General features: G+C 40.0%; 1 protein-coding gene and 1 non-coding gene across 6 annotated transcripts in view; one reads left to right on the forward strand and one right to left on the reverse strand.

Annotated features, from left to right (window-relative positions):
• The window catches only part of RIMS2 (regulating synaptic membrane exocytosis 2), a 747,502-nt gene that overhangs the window by 61,104 nt on the left and 667,182 nt on the right, over positions 1–19,216 (forward strand). The window lies entirely within an intron of this gene.
• Positions 6,453–6,559, reverse strand: LOC114680561 (U6 spliceosomal RNA). Its single transcript, XR_003732761.2, has one exon. It is a non-coding gene; the product is annotated as a U6 spliceosomal RNA (small nuclear RNA).

Consider the following 19,216-nt stretch of genomic DNA (forward strand, 5'->3'; position numbering starts at 1 on the left):
CTTTATAGCAGCATGATTTATAATCCTTTGGGTATATACCCAGTAATGGGATGGCTGGGTCATATGGTATTTCTAGTTCTAGATCCTTGAGGAATCGCCATACTGTTTTCCATAATGGTTGAACTAGTTTACAATCCCACCAACAGTGTAAAAGTGTTCCTATTTCTCCACATCCTCTCCAGCACCTGTTGTTTCCTGACTTTTGAATGATCGCCATTCTAACTGGTGTGAGATGGTATCTCATTGTGCTTTTGATTTGCATTTCTCTGGTGGCCAGTGATGATGAGCATTTTTTCATGTGTCTGTTGGCCGTATGAATGTCCTCTTTTGAGAAATGTCTATTCATATCCTTTGCCCACTTTTTGATGGGGTGGTTTGTTTTTTTCTTGTAAATTTGTTTGAGTTCTTTGTAGGTTCTGGATATTAGCCCTTTGTCTGATGAGTAGATTGCAAAAATTTTCTCCCATTCTGTAGGTTGCCTGTTCACTCTGATGGTAGTTTCTTTTGCTGTGCAGAAGCTCTTTAGTTTAATGAGATCCCATTTGTCAATTTTGGCTTTTGTTGCCATTGCTTTTGGTGTTTTAGACATGAAGTCCTTGCCTGTGCCTATGTCCTAAATGGTATTACCTAGGTTTTCTTCTAGGGTTTTTATGGTATTAGGTCTAACATTTAAGTCTCTAATCCATCTTGAATTAATTTTCGTATAAGGAGTAAGGAAAGGATCCAGTTTCAGCTTTCTACTTATGGCTAGCCAATTTTCCCAGCACCATTTATTAAATAGGGGATCCTTTCCCCATTTCTTGTTTTTCTCAGGTTTGTCAAAGATCAGATGGCTGTAGATGTGTGGTATTATTTCTGAGGACTCTGTTCAGTTCCATTGGTCTATATCTCTGTTTTGGTACCAGTACCATGCTGTTTTGGTTACTGTAGCCTTGTAGTATAGTTTGAAGTCAGGTAGCGTGATGCCTCCAGCTTTGTTCTTTTGACTTAGGATTGTCTTGGAGATGCGGGGTCTTTTTTGGTTCCATATGAACTTTAAAGCAGTTTTTTCCAATTCTGTGAAGAAACTCATTGGTAGCTTGATGGGGATGGCATTGAATCTATAAATTACCTTGGGCAGTATGGCCATTTTCACGATATTGATTCTTCCTATCCATGAGCATGGTATGTTCTTCCATTTGTTTATGTCCTCTTTTATTTCACTGAGCAGTGGTTTGTAGCTCTCCTTGAAGAGGTCCTTTACATCCCTTGTAAGTTGGATTCCTAGGTATTTTATTCTCTTTGAAGCAATTGTGAATGGAAGTTCATTCATGATTTGGCTCTCTGTTTGTCTGTTACTGGTGTATAAGAATGCTTGTGATTTTTGCACATTAATTTTGTATCCTGAGACTTTGCTGAAGTTTCTTATCAGCTTAAGGAGATTTTGGGCTGAGGCAATGGGGTTTTCTAAATATACAATCATGTCATCTGCAAACAGGGACAATTGGACTTCTTCTTTGCCTAACTGAATACCCTTTATTTCTTTCTCTTGCCTGATTGCCCTAGCCAGAACTTCCAACACTATGTTGAATAGGAGTGGTGAGAGAGGGCATCCCTGTCTTGTGCCAGTTTTCAAAGGGAATGTTTCCAGTTTTTGCCCATTCAGTATGATATTGGCTGTGAGTTTGTCATAAATAGCTCTTATGATTTTGAGATACGTTCCATCAATACCGAATTTATTGAGAGTTTTTAGCATGAAGGGCTGTTGAATTTTGTCAAAGGCCTTTTCTGCATCTATTGAGATAATCATGTGGTTTTGGTCTTTGGTTCTGTTTATATGCTGGATTACGTTTATTGATTTGTGTATGTTGAACCAGCCTTGCATCCCAGGGATGGAGCCAACCTGATCATGGTGGATAAGCTTTTTGATGTGCTGCTGGATCCGGTTTGCCAGTATTTTATTGAGGATTTTTGCATTGATGTTCATCAGGGATATTGGTCTAAAATTCTCTTTTTTTGTTGTGTCTCTGCCAGGCTTTGGTATCAGGATGATGTTGGCCTCATAAAATGAGTTAGGGAGGATTCCCTCTTTTTCTATTGATTGGAATAGTTGCAGAAGGAATGGTACCAGCTCCTCCTTGTACCTCTGGTAGAATTCAGCTGTGAATCCATCTGGTCCTGGACTTTTTTTGGTTGGTAGGCTATTAATTATTGCTTCAATTTCAGAGCCTGCTATTGGTCTATTCAGGGATTCAACTTCTTCCTGGTTTAGTCTTGGGAGAGTGTAAGTGTCCAGGAAATTATCCATTTCTTCTAGATTTTCTAGTTTATTTGCGTAGAGGTGTTTATAGTATTCTCTGATGCTAGTTTGTATTTCTGTGGGGTTGGTGGTGATATCCCTTTATCATTTTTTATTGCGTCTATTTGATTCTTCTCTCTTTTCTTCTTTATTAGTCTTGCTAGCAGTCTATCAATTTTGTTGATCTTTTCCAAAAACCAACTCCTGGATTCATTGATTTTTTGGAGGGTTTTTTGTGTCTCTATCTCCTTCAGTTCTGCTCTGATCTTAGTTATTTCTTGCCTTCTGCTAGCTTTTGAATGTGTTTGCTCTTGCTTCTCTAGTTCTTTTAATTGTGATGTTAGAGTGTCAATTTTAGATCTTTCCAGCTTTCTCTTGTGGGCATTTAGTTCTATAAATTTCCCTCTACACACTGCTTTAAATGTATTCCAGAGATTCTGGTATGTTGTATCATTGTTCTCATTGGTTTCAAAGAACATCTTTATTTCTGCCTTCATTTCGTTGTGCATGCACTAGTCATTCAGGAGGAGGTTATTCAGTTTCCATGTAGTTGAGCGGTTTTGATTGAGTTTCTTAGTCCTGAGTTCTAGTTTGATTGCACTGTGGTGTGAGAGACAGTTTGTTATAATTTCTGTTCTTGTACATTTGCTAAGGAGTGCTTTACTTCCAATTATGTGGTCAATTTTGGAATAAGTGTGATGTGGTGCTGAGAAGAATGTATATTCTGTTGATTTGGGGTGGAGAGTTCTGTAGAGTCTATTAGGTCTGCTTGCTGCAGAGATGAGTTCAATTCCTGGATATCCTTATTAACTTTCTGTCTCGTTTTTCTGTCTAATGTTGACAATGGAGTGTTGAAGTCTCCCATTATTATTGTATGGGAATCTAAGTCTCTTTGTAAGTCTCTAAGGACTTGCTTTATGAATCTGGGTGCTCCTGTATTGGGTGCATATATATTTAGGATAGTTAGCTTTTCCTGTTGAATTGATCCCTTTACCATTATGTAATGGCCTTCTTTGTCTCTTTTGATCTTTGATAGTTTAAAGTCTGTTGTATCAGAGACTAGTATTGCAACCCCTGCTTTTTTTTGTTCTCCATTTGCTTGGTAGATCTTCCTCCATCCCTTTATTTTGAGCCCATGTATGTCTCTGCATGTGAGATGGGTCTCCTGAATACAGCACACTGATGGGTCTTGACTCTTTATCCAGTTTGCCAGTCTGTGTCTTTTAATTGGAGCATTTAGTCCATTTACATTTAAGGTTAATATTATTATGTGTGAACTTGATCCTGCCATTATAATATTAACTGGTTATTTTGCTCGTTAGTTGATGCAGTTTCTTCCTAGCCTCGATGTTCTTTACATTTTGGCATGTTTTTGCAATGGCTGGTACCAGTTGTTCCTTTCCATGTTTAGTGCTTCCTTCAGGATCTCTTGTAGGGCAGGCCTGGTGGTGACAAAATCTCTAAGCATTTGCTTATCTGTAAAGGATTTTATTTCTCCTGCACTTATGAAACTTAGTTTGGCTGGATATGAAATTCTGGGTTTAAAATTCTTTTCTTTAAGAATGTTGAATATTGGCCCCCACTCTCTTCTGGCTTGTAGAGTTTCTGCCGAGAGATCTGCTGTTAGTCTGATGGGCTTCCCTTTGTGGGTAACCCGACCTTTCTCTCTGGCTGCCCTTAAGATTTTTTCCTTCATTTCAACTTTGGTGAATCTGGCAATTATGTGTCTTGGAGTTGCTCTTCTCGAGGAGTATCTTTGTGGCGTTCTCTGTATTTCCTGAATTTGAATGTTGGCCTGCTCTACTAGGTTGGGGAAGTTCTCCTGGATGATATCCTGAAGAATGTTTTCCAACTTGGTTCCATTTTACCCCTCACTTTCAGGCACCCCAATCAGACGTAGATTTGGTCTTTTTACATAATCCCATAATTCTTGCAGGCTTGTTCATTTCTTTTTCTTCTATTTTCTTTAGATTTCTCTTCTCGCTTCATTTCATTCATTTGATCCTCAATTGCAGATACTCTTTCTTCCAGTTGATCGAGTCGGTTACTGAAGCTTGTGCATTTGTCACTTATTTCTCGTGTCATGGTTTTCATCTCTGTCCATTCCTTTATGGCCTTCTCTGCATTAATTATTCTGGTTATCAATTCTTCTACTCTTTTTTCAAGCTTTTTAGTTTCTTTGCGCTGGGTACGTAATTCCTCCTTTAGCTCTGAGAAGTTTGATGGACTGAAGCCTTCTTCTCTCATCTCGTCAAAGTCATTCTCCATCCAGCTTTGATCTGTTGCTGGCGATGAGCTGCGTTCCTTTGGAGGGGGAGATGCGCTCTTATTTTTTGAATTTCCAGCTTTTCTGCCCTGCTTTTTCCCCATCTTTGTGTTTTTATCTGCCTCTGGTCTTTGATGATGGTGACGTACTGATGGGGTTTTGGTGTGGGTGTCCTTCCTGTTTGTTAGTTTTCTTTCTAACAGTCAGGACCCTCAGCTGTAGGTCTGTTGGAGATTGCTTGAGGTCCACTCCAGACCCTGTTTGCCTGGGTGTCAGCAGCAGAGGCTGCAGAAGATAGAATACTGCTGAACAGCGAGTGTACCTGTCTGATTCTTGCTTTGGAAGCTTCCTCTCGGGGTGTACTCCACCGTGTGAGGTGTGGGGTGTCGGTCTGCTCCTAGTGGAGCATGTGTCCCAGTTAGGCTACTCAGGGGTCAGAGACCCACTTGAGCAGGCAGTCTGTCCGTTTTCAGATCTCAACTTCCGTGTTGGGAGATCCACTGCTCTCTTCAAAGCTGTCAGACAGAGTTGCTTGCGTCTGCAGAGGTTTCTGCTGCTTTTTTTGGTTTGTTTGTTGTTGTTGTTGTTTAGCTGTGCCCTGTCCCCAGAGGTGGAGTCTACAGAGACTGGCAGGCCTCCTTGAGCTGCTGTGAGTTCCACCCAGTTCGATCTTCCCAGGGGTTTGTTTACCTACTTAAGCCTCAGCAATGGAGGGCGCCCCTCCCCCAGCCTCGCTGCTGCCTTGTGGTTAGATCGCAGACTGCTGTGCTAGCAATGAGGAAGGCTCCGTGGGCATGGGACCCTCCCGGCCAGGTGTGGGATATAATCTCCTGGTGTGCCTGTTTGCTTAAAGTGCAGTATTGGGGTGGGAGTTACCCAATTTTCCAGGTGTTGTGTGTCTCTGTTCCCCTGGCTAGGAAAAGGGATTCCCTTACCCCTTGCGCTTCCCAGGTGAGGCGATGCCTCGCCCTGCTTTAGCTCTTGCTGGTCGGGCTGCAGCAGCTGACCAGCACTGATTGTCCGGCACTCCCCAGTGAGATGAACCCAGTACCTCAGTTGATAATGCAGAAATCACCTGTCTTCTGTGTTGCTCGCGCTGGGAGCTGGAGACTGGAGCTGTTCCTATTCGGCCATCTTGCTCCGCCCCTCCGTTCTGTTTCCTTTTGTTTGCTTCAAAAATTTTCTTCTATCTGCTCTGCCACTGGGAAAGACACACTGCTTCCATATTTAGGCTGCATTGTCCAGATTTAATAGTTCCATCACATATTTATAATGCAAATAACAAAAGCAACAGCAACAATAATAGTAATAGTGTGTCCAGAATTGGTTCCTTCCAGTGGGTTCTTGGTCTTGCTGATTTCAAGAATAAAGCCGCGGACCCTCGTGGTGAGTGTTACAGTTCTTAAAGATGGTGTGTCCGGAGTTTGTTCCTTTTGATGCTCAGATGTGTCCAGAGTTTCTTCCTTCTGGTGGGTTCGTGGTCTTGCTTGACTTCAGGAGTGAAGCTGCAGACCTTCTTGGCGAGTGTTATAGTTCGTAAAAGGTAGTGTGAATCCAAAGAGTGAGGAGCAACAAGATTTATTGCCAAGAGCGAAAGTACAAAGCTTCCACAGCATGGAAGGTGACCGGAGCAGGTTGCCACTGCTGGCTCGGGTGGCCAGTTTTTATTCCCTTATTTGGCCCCGCCCACGACCTGCTGATTGGTCCATTTTACAGAGCACTGATTGGTACATTTTACAGAGTGCTGATTAGTCCATTTTTACAGAATGCTGACTGGTGTATTTACAAACCTTTAGCTAGACATTAGACACAGAGCACTGATTGGTGCATTTTTACAGAGTGCTGATTGGTGCGTTTACAAACTTTTAGCTAGACACAGAGCACTGATTGGTGCATTTTTTTTTTTTTTTAAATATGGACCGCTTCACGAATTTGCATGTCATCCTTGTGCAGGAGCCATGCTAATCTTCTCTGTATCGTTCCAATTTTAGTATATGTGCTGCCGTAGCGAGCATGGTGCGTTTTTACAGAGTGCTGATTGGTGCGTTTACAAACCTTTAGCTAGACACAGAACACTGGTGTGTTTTTACAGAGTGCTGATTGGTGCGTTTACAAACCTTTAGCTAGACACAGAACACTGGTGTGTTTTTACAGAGTGCTGATTGGTGTGTTTACAAATCTTTAGCTAGACACAGAGCACTGATTGGTGTGTTTACAATCCTTTAACTAGACAGAAATGTTCTCCAAGTCCCCACCCAATCCAGAAGCCCAGACATAATGGTATTGATAACTAATATTAAAATGTATTTAATGCTTTTTATATGCTAATTACCATGCCAACACTTTATGTATGTTATACTGTATTTTATCTTCATAATAGCTCTTTGAGGAAGGTATTGTTAGTAGCTACATTTCAAAGATGAGGAAATTAAGATACAAACCAATTAAGTTACTTGTTTGATTATTTAACTAGTTAGTGATAGAGCCAAGAATTAAAATCCAGGCAGACTCTGTGCTTGCCACTATGCTGTACTGTCTGCTTAGGGAAGAACTCTTATTATCTCTGCTTTGTCTGTCACATGCCCTTCTCAGACCAGTCACTCTGTGCAAGGAAATGATGGTACCATGTTTACTCAGAGCTGGGTCATGTGCCTAGGCCCATAGCTAGTCTTACTAGAACCATAAGGCATGGAGGAGAGTGTTTCCCTAAAGAAAGTAATCTTGGGTATATTTTAAAAAACTCCACATGTCCACAAAATAAACATTTTGTTGACCATGATGCTTAACAACAGAGAGTTCTGTATTAATCATTGAAAGCTCAGTGGCATCTGTCAGAGGCTAACAGTATTGTCAGTTTTGATTACAGACTCATTAAATGAGTTGTGTTTCTTTTAGGTGGGATCATTTGCTGGTAGTACATTGTTGGAGTCGTTAAATAATGCAAATCTTAAACTAATTAACTTTTGAAAACACATCACTTCGGGAAGTTTCAAAATGGTTTAAAGCTATCTATATTTTAAAGGAAATTTGATTTATAATAACCTTAAAAAGTCTTAAATGGAAAAAAAGAAAAATGAAGCAGATAAAATAATGACAAAATATACTTTTCAAAATATTATTTAGACTACTTTAAAAAATATATTGAATCCAGATAAGATCACGCTTGTTAAAGCATAATGACTAGCATAATTTTAGTGATTAAGATAGAGTTTGTCTTTTGCCTTTATTTTTCTTTTTGATTTTAGATTCAGGGTATACATGTGGAGGTTTGTTACATGGATATATTGTGTAATGCTCAGGTTTGGGCTTTTGAACCCATCACTCAAATATTGAACATAGTACGCAATAGGTCGTTATTCATTCATTACCCCTTTCTCCCCTTCCTGGCTTTGGAGTCCCAGTGTCTATTGTTTCCATCTTTACGTCTGTATGTACCCATTGTTTAGTTCCCACTTATAAAGGAGAACATGTGGTATTTAATTTTCTGTTTCTGTGTTAATTCAGTTAGGCTAATGGCTTTCAGCTGCATCTGTGTTGCCACAGAGGACATGATTTCATCCTTTTTTATGGCTCTGTGGTATTCCATGTTTATCTATCTATCTATCTATCTATCTATCTATCTATCTATCTATCTCATATTTCCTTTATTCAGTCCACTGTTGATGGGCACCTGGGTTGATTCCATGACTTTGCTGTTGTGTATAGTGCTGCTATAAACATACAAGTGCAGGTGTCTTTTTGGTAGAATGACTTCTTTCCTTTCGGTAGACACCCAGTAATGAGGTTGCTGGGTTGAATAGTTCTATTTTTAGCTCTTTGAGAAATCTCCAAACTGCTTTCCACAGGGGCTGAACTAATTGACATTCACACTAACAGTGTGTAAGTATTTCCTTTTCTCTGCAGCATTGCCACTATCGGTTTTGTTTTGTTTTTTTCCCACTTTTTAATGGCCATTGTGACTGGTGTGAGATGGTATCTCATTGTGGTTTTATTTGCATTTCTCCGATGATTAGTGATGTTGAACATTTTTTCATATGTTTGTTGGCCACTTGTATGTCTTCTTTTGAGAAGTATCTGTTTATGCTCTTTGCCAACTTTTTAATGGGGTCATTTATTTTTTATTTGTCAACTTATTTAAGTTCCTTATAGATTTTGGATATTAGTACTTGGATACATAGTTTGCAAATATTTTCTTCCATACTGTAGTTTGTCTGTTTACTCTGTCGATAGCTTCTTTTGCTGTACAGAAGCTCTTGAATTCAATTAGGTCCCAGTTGTCAATTTTTGTTTATGCTTCATTTGCTTTTGAGGTTGTAGTCATAAATTCTTCCCCTAGGCCAATGTTCAAATGAGTATTTCCTAGGTTTTCTTCTAGGATTTTTATGGTTTGAGGCCTTACCCTTAAATTTAAGTCTTCAATCCATTTTTTTTCCCCCCAGACAGAGTCTCACTCTGTTGCCCAGGCTGGATGCGGTGGTGTGATCCTGGCTCAGGTCCTCCGCCTCTCAGGTTCAAGTGATTCTCATGCCTCAGCCTCCCAAGTAGCTGGGACTACAGGTGCACGCCACCACGCTTAGCTAATTTATACATATATATATGTGTATATATATATTTTTTTCAGTAGAGACGAGGTTTCACTATGTTGGCCAGGCTGGTCTTGAACTCCTGACTTCAAGTGATCCACCTGTGTCAGCCTCCAAAAGTGCTGGGGTTGTAGGTGCAAGCTACAGCAGCCAGCCTTGTCTTTAATCCATCTTGAGTTAACTGTTGAATAAGGTACAGTTAGGGGTCCAGTTTCATTATTCTGCATATTGCTAGCCAGTTTGTCCATTACCATTTATTTAATAGGGTATCCTTTCTCTATTGTTTATTTTTGTTGACTGTCTAAGATCATTTGGTTGTAGGTGTGCAGCTTTGTTTCTGGGTTCTCTATTCTGTTATGTTGGTCCCTGTGTCTATTTTTGTACCAGTACCATATCGTTTTGGTTATTATAATCCTGTAGTACAGTTTGAAGTTGGGTAATGTGATACCTCCAGCTTTGTTCTTTTCACTTATAATTCTTTGGCTATTTAGGCTCTTTTTTGGATCCATATGAATTTTAGATTTTTTTTTAATTCTGTGAAAAATGATGTTAGTAATTTGATTGGAATTGCATTTGATCTGTAGATTGCTTTGGGCAATCTGGACATTTTAATGATATAGACTCTTCTGATCCATGAGTATGGAATGTTTTTCCATTTGTTTGTATCCTCTGTGATTTCTTTCCTCGGTGTTTTTTAGTTCTCCCTATAGAGATCTTTTACCTACTTGGTTTGATGTATTCCTAGGTATGGGCAAAAACAAAGGGTTTTAGATAATTAATTGTATTATTTTCACTGGCATGTCAGTATTGTATTTATTTGTTTCAGGTTTTTGCATCTTAAATGTTCCCAATTAGCCATTGACTTCAGCAAGCAATATATATATATTTTTTCCTGTCTAAAAGTGTTTCATCTGGCCAGTGTATGTATGCTTCATTCTTTTGCAAGTTGAACTGTTTACTTATATTGTAATCTGCTTAGAACGACCCAAGAGATAACACTTACTGGATGCGATTCAAATAAAAACTGGATATCATATTTGCCCTAGGTTCCCCCACTTTAATACATAAAAAGATATTTGGACAAACCATAATAATTCTAGTATGGAGTGCTTTTGCCATTCTTTTTTATAACAATGAATCTTCAGACAGTTCTCTCCAACACCAGTCTTTGTGTAGTTTCCACTAAGCTTTGGTATATAAAAGCAAGCATCTCACAGACTGATATTGTTCATAACCTTGTCCTGAACTCCTTGCTTTAGTTTATTATGGTTGACTTGCTCTTATTTTTAGAGATTAATTTCTCTGTTTATTTCTTCACTTTATTCCTCTGATATGGAACTATACCAAGAATGTCATTCGCTGTCTATAATGTTTGGATTCACTGCAATTCCATTCTGTCTTTCTAAGCTGTCTTTGGTTACTCTTCATAGATATGCTTCTTGGTCTTCCCTGGTTCTTGGGACTCCCTCCATTGTTTCAGTGTTACACGAGTGGTACTTGGCTGGTAGACATTTTCATGAGCTTTAGTAATTGTAACTGGTGGGTTAAAGGAAAGCCCTCGGGAAGAGAAATACATTGTTTACCTTAGAACATTCTTTGATTTAAATGTTTACTTAGTGTACACCAAATGTGTACTTAATGCTTAGGATCTGCCAAAGATACAAAGGAGATAGAAGATATTTCTAGCCCTTGCTGTGAAGTAACTTTAAATCTAAACTTTTAGCAATATTACATTGAATGCCTATGATAGCAATCACAATATCAGCATTGTAGCCCTTAAAAATTTTTACATGGAAGGATTCTTGGTAGAGTCACAAGAATGTGTCCCTTTTTACTATCAAAAGGTCCTAATTTATCTGGCAATGGACTCATATCCAGAATATATAAAACTCACAGAAATCAATAAGAGAACATATCACTCAATTAAAAAATGGGAAAGACACTTATGAGATTACTAGATAAAAGAACTTATATAAATGGCCAATGAACATGTGGAAAGTGCTCAACTTCATTAGTCGCAATGGGAATACAGAATAAAACCACAATGAAACACTACTGTGTACCCACTAGAGTGGCTTAAAAAAGAGACAATACTAGGTGTTGTAAGGTTATGAAACAATTGCTACTCTGATACATTGTTTTTAGCAGTTTAAACTAAATTTAGCCATTTTGGAAAATGGGCAGTATCTACCAAAGCTGAACCTATGATATCATATGACCCAGAAATTTCATTCCTAGGTATATACTCAGCGGAAATGAATACATGTACTCACCAAAAAAAAAGTCAAGAATGTTCACTGCAACATTGTTTATAATGTTCCTATATTAGTTTCCCATTGCTACTGTAACAAATTACCACAAATATTGGTTTCAAAGGTGGTGAACTGAAGCTGGCTACACTCCCTCCACCACAGGAAATATATATATAATATGTTTATGTTTTGTATATAATTTATATATAAACAGACACATATATATATGTATAAACACACATACATAAAGCACTGAGATTATCACCAGTAATATCCCAGAACTCAAATATGCAGAAGAGACAGTTCCTGAGACTACGGAGAATTGAAAAAACTCTGAACAGATTAAGAGAATTGGACTTCCATGATGCTTCTCCCCACAATCTGCCTGGCACCAAATATGCAGAAAGTTTCCCCAAAACTACAGTTTCTACACTGGAAAAAGTGAGATCAAGGTGGATAACTAGTTTTCCTTTTAACTTGAGTTTCCTAGCAGGAGACTGTCCCTGCCTCAACCCAGGGAAAACATCAGGAGTACTTGAAGGAAAAATTATCCTTGAGAACAACCAGACACAAAACTGGGAGGGCAGGACCACTATCCTCAGCATGGAAACCCTGCTATGTAGGTCAGCCAAAGGAGATGCCATGCTGTAGGAGGTTTGTTCCACAGGTCCCCTGGGCATGAATCCCTAGCCAGCCTTCCCACACTGTAAGGCTATCCCCTTTGGGACTCATCTGGGATGGGTGGCACTCTGAATGTTTACTAAACCAAGGCAAACTTAGGTTTAATGCACCAGCTAGTGCCAAAAAGGACGCAGCAACATGGCAGAAAAAAACAAAACAATCATAAGAAACAAAATCAACATGTAAATTACAAAGCATCTGTAAGCAAACATATCCAGTAAAAACCACAATAAGCCAGATATGTAAGACTGGAATAAATAACTAATCCTTGAATGCAAAGACATAAATGTACGTTCACAAGAAACAACAGCAGACGGAACCATGATCTCCTCAAATGGAGAAAGAATGAAACCAGTGGCTGACCCTAACGAGACAGCCATATGTGAACTCTCTAAGAATTCAAAATACCAGTTTTAAGGAAACTAAATGATCGCCAAGATAACATATAAAAACAAAAAAAGAGCCCATAGAGCCAAGACAATCCTAAGTAAAAAGAACAAAGCTGGAGGCATCATGCTACCTGACTTCAAACTATACTACAAGGCTACAGTAACCAAAATAGCATGGTACTGGTACCAAAACAGATACACAGACCAATGGAACAGAACAGAGGCCTCAGAAATAACACATCTAGAACCATCTGATCTTTGATAACCCGAACAAAAACAAGCAAATGGGGAAAGAATTACCTGTTTAATCAATGGTATTGGGAAAACTGACTAGCCATATGCAGGAAACTAAAACTGGACCCCTTCCTTACACCTTATACAAAAATTAACTTAAGATGGATTAAAGACTTAAATGTAAGACCTAAAACCATAAAAACCCTAGAAGAAAACCCAGACAATAGCATTCAGGATGTAGGCATGGGCAAAGACTTCATGAGTAAAACACCAAAAGCAATGGCAACAAAAGCCAAAATTGACAAATGGGATCTTATTAACCTAAAGCACTTCTGCACAGCAAAGGGAACTATCATCAGAGTGAACAGGCAACCTACAGAATGGGAGAAAATTTTTACCGACTATCCATCTGACAAAGGGCTAATATCCAGAATCTACAAGGAACTTAAATTTGCAAGAGAAAACAAACGACCCCACCAAAAAGTGGGCAAAGGATATGAACAGACACTTCTTAAAAGAAGACATCTATGCAGCCAACAGACACATGAAAAAATACTCATCATCACTGGTCATCAGAGAAGTGCAAATCAGAACCACAATGAGACACTATTTCAACCTAACACTCATAAGTGGGAATTGAACAGTGAGAACACATGGACACAGGGAGGGGAACATCACACACCGGGGCCTGTCAGGGGGTGGGGGGCTAGGGGAGGGATAGCATTAGGAAAAATATCTATTGTAGTTGACGGGTTGATGGGTGCAGCAAACCATCATGGCGTGTGTATACCTATGTAACAAAGCTGCACATTCTGCACATGTATCCCAGAACTTAAAGTATAATTTAAAAAAAATTAAAGTATTAATACAGTTACTGTGTGATCTATCCATTTCATTTCTTGGTATTTACCCAATATGAGTGAAAATAAATATTTACAAAAATGAAAAAACAATTCAGAAATCATCAAAGAAATTTGACAAAGAAATTAAAATACTTTTTAAAAGCCAGACAGAAACCTTGGACCTGAGAAATACATTTCCTGATCTGACAGACTCATTAGAGCCTCTCAGTAGCAGAATGGATGAAGCAGAGGAAAGAATTAGTGAGTTCAAAGACAAGGTTTTTGAAAATACTGAAATATGAAATACTGAAAATAGAAGAGGAATAAGAAAAAATTTAAAAGGAATGAAGATCATCTACAAGATGTAGGAAATTACCTTAAAGGAGCAAATCTAAGATTTATTGATGTTCCAGAGGGAATTGTGCAAGAATAAGGAGTGGAAAGATTATTTAAAGAAATAATAACAGAAAACTTTCCTAACCTTGGAAAAGAAATAAATATCCATGTGCAGGAAGGTCAAAGAGAACACCAAACAGATTAGAGCCGAATAAGAGTACCCCAAGGAATATAATCAAATTCTCAAAGGTCAAGGACAAAGAGAGAATTCTAAAATCAGCAGGAGAAAAGAAGCAACTAACATATCGGCCAGGCATTGTGGTTCATGCCTTTAATCCCAGCACTGTGGGAGGCCGAGGCAGGTGGATCATTTGAGGTCAGGAGTTCAAGACCAGACTGCCCAACATGGTGAAACCCCATCTCTACTAAAAATACAAAAATTAGCCGAGTGGAATTGGTGTGCACCTGCAATCCCAGCTACTTGGAAGACTGAGGCAGGAGAATCATTTGAGCCTGGGAGTTGGAGGTTGCAGTGAGCCAAGATCACACCACTGCACTCCAGCCTGGGTGACAGAGTGAGCCCCTGTCAAAAAAAAAAAAAAAAAAAAAAAAAAAAAAAAAAAAAAAAGCAACACATAAAGGAGCTCCATTGTTTCTGGCAACAGACTTTTCAGTGGAAATCATACATTTCAGGAGGGGAGTGAAGCAACATTTTCAAAGTGCTGAGGAAAAAAATCTGCCGTTTTAAGAATACCATGGCTGGGCACAGTGGCTTGCACCTGTAATCCCAGCACTTTGGGAGGCCAAGGCAGGCATATCATCTGAGGTCAGGAGTTTGTGACCAGCCCTGGCCAACATGGTGAAACCCTATCTCTACTAAAAATACAAAAAAAAAAATTAGCTGGCCATGGTGGCACACACATGTAATCCCAGCTACTCAGGAAGCTGAGGCAGGAGAATCGCCCAAACTGAAAGGTGGAAGTTGCACTGATCTGAGGTTGCACCACTGCACTCCAACCTGGACAACAGAGCAAGACTCCATCTCAAAAAAAAAAAAAGATATTTAGCAAACACTATCCATCAGACATGAAGGAGAAAGTCTTTCCCAGATACACAAAAGCTGGGAGAATTCACCACCACGAATATGGGAAGAAATACTTAAAGGGAGCCAGTTACAATGGCATGTGCCTGTAATCCCAGCTACTTGGGAGAAAGAAGTGGGAGAATTGGTTGAGCCTGGGAGTTAAGGACCAGGGCAGCATAGCGATACTTTCTTTCTCTCTTTCTCTCTCTGTCTGTCTCTCTGTCTGTCTGTCTCTCTCTCTCTGTCTCACACACACACACACACACACACACATACACGAAATGCCAAAGGGAGTTATTCAATCTGAAAGGAAAAAATACATGCAAAAAGAAAACATCTGAAGGTATAAAACCTACTGGTAAAATTAAGTACAAGGACAAACCCAGAAAATAGTGTAATTACAGTGTGCAATCCATTCATAACTTTAGTATGAAGCCCAAAAGACAAATCTAACAATAATAGTTACACCTACCTTTTAAGAGAAAGTCTATATATGTATATTGAGACAACATAAAGTCAAAATGTGAGAGGATTGATTTAAAGTGTAGAGTTTTTTTTTCTGTTTTCTTTGTGATGTAAGGTAAGTTTTCACTTCTTTAAAATAACCTCTTAACCTATAAGATGTTTTTTATAAGCTTCATGGTTACCACAATGCCAAATCTTACAATAGATTCACTAAAAATAAAAAGTAATGAATTAAAATAGAATACCAGAAGCATTGCTTAACCACTGTATTAGTCTGTTCTCACACTGCTACAAAGAACTACCTAAGACTGGGTAATTTATGAATAAAGACTCACAGTTCTGCAGGCTGTGCAGGAAGCATGGTTGGGAAGCCTCAGGAAACTTACAATCATGGTGGGAGGGCAAAGGGGAAGCAAGTATTTCTTCACATGGTGGCAGGAGACAGACAGAGTGAAGAGGGAAATGCTTCAGATTTTTAAAAAACCAGATCTCGTGAGAACTCACTCACTATCATGAGAACAGCAAGGGGGAAATCTGCCCCCATGATCCAATCACCTCCCATCAGGTCTCTCGTCTAACACTGAGAATTACAATTCGACATGAGATTTGGGTGGGTACACAGAGCAAAACCATATCAGCCACCAAAGGACACAGTAAGAAAGGAAGATAGGCATTACAGAACAACCAGAAAACAGGCAACAAATGGCAGTAGTAAGTCTTTATCAGTTACAACCTTGAATGTAAATGGAATTAATTCTCCAACTAAAAGGCATAGAGTGACTGAATAGCTAAAGAAACAAGAACCAACTGTATGTTTCTTACAAAAAACCCACCTCACCTGTAGATACACATAGACTAAGCTTGAAGGGGTGGAAAAACGTATTTTATTGCAATTGGAAACCATAATCAAGCAGAAGTAGCTATACTTAGATAAAATAAACTACAAATCAAAGACTGTAAATACAAAACACATGTGTGCATGTGTGTGTGTGTAAAATGATAAAGGGGATCAATTCAACAAGATGACATAACAATTATGCATTTCTGTGGATGTGACACTGGAGCTCCCTAGTACATAAAGCAAACATTAATAGATCTAATGGCAGAGATAGATTGCAATGCAATAATAGCAGGGGACACATGCAATCCAATCTAACAAGCTTTAACCGTAAAGAAATATAAAACCTCAAGCCAGTAATGAGTAATGAGATCAACAGTGTAATGAAATGTTTCCCATCAAAAGAAAAGCCCACAACTTGATTGCTTCATAGCTGAATTCTGCGATACATTTAAAGATGAACTAATACCATGTCTATTCAAATTCCTCAAAAAGACTGAAGAGAAGGGAATACTTTCAAACTCATTCTACTAGGCAAGCATTACCCTGATACCAGAACTAGACAAGGACACAACAAAATAAGAAGACTGCAGAGCATAAATGTAAAATGCTCAACAAAATACTAGCAAACCAAATTCAACAACACATTATAAAGATCATTCACCATGGTCAAGTGGGATTCATCCCAGAGAATCAAGCATGAGCCAACATATGTAAATGAATAATACATCACATTAAAAGAACCAGGAACAAAAACTATATGATCATTTCAGTAGATGCTGAAAAAGTATTCATTGAAATTTGACATCCTTTTATGCTAAAGACCCTCAACACACTGAATGTAGAAGGAACATAACTCAAAATAATAAAGGCCATATGTGAAAATCCCCCAGCTAACATCATACTGAATGGAGAAAAATTGAAGGCGGTTTCTTTAAGATCCAGAACAAGACAAGGATGCCTGCTTTCACCACTTTTAATTATCATAAAAGTGAAAGTCCTGGGCAGAGCAATTAAGCGAGAGAAGGAAATTAAGGGCATTGAAATTAGAAAGGAAGAAGTCACATTAGGTTTGTTTGCAGATGACATGATCTTATACTTACAAAAACGTGAGGTCAGAGGAGGAGCAAAATGGTGGATAGAAGCCTCCACCAATCATCTCCCCCATAAGGATACCTCACCACCAAAGGCTGCAGTGTGCCGTCTCTCCAGGTAAACTTGAAAAGCAGTCTAGGCCATATGGACTGCAACTCTAAGGCGAGTCCTAGTACCGAACTAGGCTGAGAGACAGTGAATTGGGGGTGGTGGCATGCAACATACTGAGACACCACTGGGGCAGCCGGGGAATGTAGGCATCACTCCTCCCCTAAACCCAGGCTGCACAGCTTGTTGCTACAAAAGAGAACTCTTTCTTCCAATTGAGGAGAGGAGAGGGAAGAGTGGAGAGGACTTTGTCTTGCATTTAGAATACCAGCTCAGCCACAGCAGGATAGGGCACTCGTCAGAGTTGCGAGGTCCCTGTTCCAGGCCCTAGCTCCAGGTTGACATTTCTAGACACATCCTGGGCCAGGATGGAACCCACTGCCTGAAGGAAAGGACCCAGTCCTGGCAGCATTCATCACCTGCTAATTGAAGAGCCCCTGAGCCCTGAATAACCAGCAGCAATACTTAGGTACTACATCGAGGACCTTGAGTAAGCTTGTGAGACTTGCTGGCATCAGACGAGAGTCAGCACATTACCAGCTGTGGTGGCTATGGGGAAAAACTCCTTCTGCTTGAGAAAAGTGGAGGGAAAAGTAAAGGGAACTTTGTCTTGCACCTTAGGTACCAAAATAGCCACAGGGGGATAGAGCACCAAGTGGACTCTTGGGGTCCCCAATTCTAGGACTTGACTCTTGGATGGTATTTCTGGACGTGTCTTGGGCTAGAGGGGAGTCCATGCCTGGAAGGGTAAGTCCCAGGCCAGGCAGCATTCACAATAAGCTGACTTAAGAGACCTTGGACCTTAAAGGAATATCTGTATTAGTCTAGCAATACTCCTTGTGGTTGGCGGGTAATGATAGCTACAGAATGAGGCTCCTCTGCCTTTGGAAAGAGGAGGGAAGAGTGGAAAGGACTGTGTCTTGTGGTTTGATTACCAGCTCAGCCACAATAAAATGGAACACCAGGTAGACTTCTAAGGTTTTTGACTCTAGTCCCTGACCCCCAGATGGCACCTCTGGACCCACCTTGGGCCTGGGGGACCTCCCTGCCCTGAAGAGAAGGACACAGGTCTGTCTGGCTTTGCCACCTGCTTATTGCAGAGCCCCAGGGCCTTGAGCAAAATAGGAAGTAGCCATGGAGTGGTTGCAGCAGGCCTTGGGCAAGCCCCAGCGCTGTGCTGGCTTCAAGTCTGACTCAGTGCAGTCATAGTGGTGGTGGCCACAGGGGTGCTTGTGTCACTCCACCCTTAGCTTTAGGTGGCTCTGAACAGAGAGAGAAACACTTTATGTTTGGGAGAAAGACAAGAGAACAGAGTCTCTGCTTGATAATCCAGAGAATTCTCCTAGTTCTTATTTAAGATTCTCAAGGTGGTACCTCTATGAGTTTGCAAGAACCACAGCATTACTGGGCTTGGGGTGCTCTCTAAAACAGCCCAGGGTGGAGTGCAGTGGCGTGATCTTGGGTCACGGCAGCCCTAGACTCTGGAGTTCAAGCCATTCTCCTGCCTCAGCCTCCTGAGTAGCCGGGATAACAGGCGCTTGCTGCCACGCCCAGCTAATTTTTATATTTTTTTTAGTAGAGAGGAGGTTTCACCATGTTGGCCAGGCTGACCTCGAGCTCCTGACTTCAGGTGATCTGCCCACCTCGGCCTTCCAAAGTGCTGTGATTACAGGCGTCAGCCACGGCACCAGGCCATCTTTGTATTATTATTTTTAGGTGTTTATTAAAATGAAAGTACTAAGTATAAAATTCTCACGGGGCAGCA

This window comes from Macaca mulatta, chromosome 8 (assembly GCF_049350105.2).
Source record: "Macaca mulatta isolate MMU2019108-1 chromosome 8, T2T-MMU8v2.0, whole genome shotgun sequence".
NCBI lineage: Eukaryota > Metazoa > Chordata > Mammalia > Primates > Cercopithecidae > Macaca > Macaca mulatta.